The sequence below is a fragment of the Fragaria vesca genome, linkage group LG6 (genome assembly GCF_000184155.1).
Source record: "Fragaria vesca subsp. vesca linkage group LG6, FraVesHawaii_1.0, whole genome shotgun sequence".
In the NCBI taxonomy this organism is placed as follows: domain Eukaryota; kingdom Viridiplantae; phylum Streptophyta; class Magnoliopsida; order Rosales; family Rosaceae; genus Fragaria; species Fragaria vesca.
Genome location: NC_020496.1, coordinates 16018469 through 16022094, shown reverse-complemented (window position 1 = coordinate 16022094; position 3626 = coordinate 16018469).

Genomic DNA, 3626 nt, shown 5'->3' with positions numbered 1-3626 from the left:
GTCGATCTCGCCGGAAAACTGGAATTCGGTGGACTCGCCGGGGATGGAAAGTGGTCGGGGAAGCTGTTGGAGTCCGCTGGGGTGGAGACGCAACATCCGCACCTGAGAATGGTTGTATAGTTAATAACTCTTAGTGTTATATATATAGTCATAATCTTAAACTCCTAAAAATATCTACATATCCAACAACCAAATTGAACATAAGTTAACAACCAGTGTTGTCAATTAACAATCAATTCAAAGCAAAACGTCTGGAATTGGTTTCTTCATATGTTATAGTTGGTCCAGAGAATTTGATCTATAACGAATTAAGACAGTTCATCTAAGATTAGGAAATGAGATGTTGTATTTACTTTAGAGACATAATCATGTTGCATTAGCCTGAACTTCCTCTGTTTTACTATATATCATGAATTTGGTGAAATTAAAAACGATTGGTTATTTATTTGCAGACCTATTCTGGACCAGGGATTCTCATACCTTGGTCTCCACTGGACGTCGGCTACGATTGACGCCGGCATGGCCAACTGCGTCCCGACAGTCACTTTCTTCCTGAAAACGATTGGTTATTTATTGTAGACCTATTCTGGAACAGAGATTCTCATACCTTGGTCTCCACTAGACATCGGCTGCGATTGACACTGGCATGGCCAACTACGTCTCGGCAGTCACTTTCTTCCTGAAAACGATTGGTTATTTATTTGCAGACTTATTCTAGACTAGGGATTCTCATACATTGGTCTCCACTGGACATCGGCTGCGATTGACACCGGCATGGCCAACTGCGTCCTAGTAGTCACTTTCTAGCTGTTGTGCCATTCTTTGGTCAAGGAGTTCAAACATTGAGGTGTCGGAAAGCCAAAATTTATAGTTGAGTGGCACTAGGGGCAGAGCTCCGCCGATTGTTTGATTTTGGGGAGAAGAACTCATATTTATTCTTGTTAACTTTTTTTTTTAAAGGGGGCGTCAATCTTGATAACATAATAATTACATAGAGACAGCTCACCCAAAGAGTTACGATAAAATTAAACTTTATGTAGGGAGCCCTAATTGGCCTAAAACCAATATATAACAGTACAAAAGTAACCTAACATGCAACGAATACGGAATAAACCAAAGAAACGCAAGGGCGATTTCTTGACATTCAAGAAATATTTATATATATATATATATTGTTAATAACTTTTAGTGTTATATATATAGTCACAATCTTAAACTCCTAAAAATATCTACATATCCAACAACCAAATTAAACATAACAACTTTATCGGTGAGCCGTGATGTGATTGGTTAAGGTGGTTAACTAACAACTTTGACGTCATGTGTTTAAACCTCATTGACATATGTAGGGTGTGTGAGTTAATTATTTAATAAAAAAATTTAAAAAAATAAATTAATTAAACATAAGTTAATTACAACCAGTGTTACTAATTAACAATCAATTCAAAGCAAAACGTCTAGAATTGGTTTCTTCATATGTTGTAGGTTGGTCTAGAGAATTTGATCTATAACGAATTAAGGCAGTTCATCTAAGATTAGAAAAAGAGATGTTGGATTTACTTTAGAGACATGCATAATCATGTTGATTAGCCTGAACTTCCTCTGTTTTACTTTATATCATGAATTTGGTGAAACTGATAACGACTGGTTATTTATTTACAGACCTATTTTGGACCAGGGATTCTTATACCTTGGTCTCCACTGGACGTCGGCTGCGATTGACGCCGGCATGACCAACTGCGTCCCAACAGTCACTTTCTTCCTAGCTGCAACTTAGGGTAATTTTTAAATTTTTAATTATGAGGAGTTTAAATTAAGAATGAGGTACTATATCTAAGATCACAAGTTTTCTCCAGATAATTCTTTTGCCTTTAATGCAAGATTGGAAATGAGTTTGACAAGAGTACATATGCATTGTTATAGTTACCAAATAATAATGATCAGAATTGATAAACAAATACTGTAAATTAGAGTTTGCATTAGTTTTTGCTCGTGTATACAAATCCAATTTAAATAATTATTCTATGTTCGTTTTCTCCGTCTGTTGTCGCTATGCTCGCATTCCCACCCTACCTACTATATATATATATATATATATATATATATATATATAGACACACACACGAACAATGGGATACCTTAAGATGGATAGTACTTGAAGGAGTAAACTTTAGTCACATTATTCAGATTAGGAAGTTGCATAACAACATTCCAATCCGAATAATTTCTATTGTTGTTCAAGTTGGTGACTGTGATCTTAACTCTCTAATACTCTCAATAATATTGTTATATGTGCCAGTGAACACGCAATAGACACATATGATTTGTGCATTGGACTACATGAGAGCTATTAGATTCGTCAAGAGAGTTTGACCTATAAGGAAAAAAAAACATTTAGGAGATTAAAAAACCTGAATTACAATGAATGCATATATATGATCAATTATGCAACTTACTCTACCCACTTGGGCAGAGTACAATTTTTTTGCTGTAGAAAGCACCTTAGGAGACACAGCATGTTGGGTTTTCAATAGCTATGAACCGGGAATAAGTGCAACTTATATTCCAAGTCTGAAAAAAATATATATAAAAATATATACGTAGAAGGTATATATGTATTGCATGTATACTTGAGTAAATGTATTTGTTAGAGTTTGTATATAAGAAAAGTTAAAACACTTGTCTTAATCTGTTTGGATTGATTTGAATTCAAATCAAGTCAATTGCACGTTGTTAATTTAAAATAGCGGTTAAAGGGTGATGGAAGAAACTGCTATTGCATTGCTATGAACATATAACATTTTGGTCCCTTAGTATCTCCAGCACTATTGATAAATTAAAAAAAAATTAGAGATTGTCAATTTTTTAAATAAATCTTTGCTCCAGTAGTATACATAAGAAGTTGACAGATTAGAAATTGATAAGCAAAATTAAAAAATTTATTAATTCATGAGAGAAAATTTGTCAATGAATAGCTAAGTTTTCTCTAATAGGTACTATGCTAGAACACAACTCTCAAAATGGATTGATAAATATAACTTTCATCTAAATTTATCAACTAATTTATACTATTGCATTGCTATGTACATATAACATTTTGGTGCCTTAGCATCTCCAACATCATTGATAAATTGAAAAAAAAAATTAGAGATTTGTCAATTTTTAAATGAATCGTTGCTCCAATAGTATACCTAAGAAGTTGACAGATTTAAAAATTGATAAGAAAAATTAACAAATTTATCAATTCAGAAGAGAGAATTTGTCAATGAATAGCTAAGTTTTCTTTAATAGCTACTCTGCTGGAACACAACTCTCAAAATGGATTGATAAATATAAATTTCATCTAAATTTATCAACTATTTTATCAACCATTGCTGGAGATGTTGATGTGGATGAGACGCATAAGAGAATTGAAGTTTATTATCTGTTTGACATGTATACGTCTGCACTTTTGCTAATACACGGACATGCGCCTTTGAACGATATGTTTTTATCTAAAGCAGAGCCCCGCTTTGAAATTAAAGTGTGGAGCTCCTTATTTAGCACACTTTCATGTCACTTTTCCACATGTTTACCATTCAGTGTCTATATATATATATATATATATATATATATATATATATATA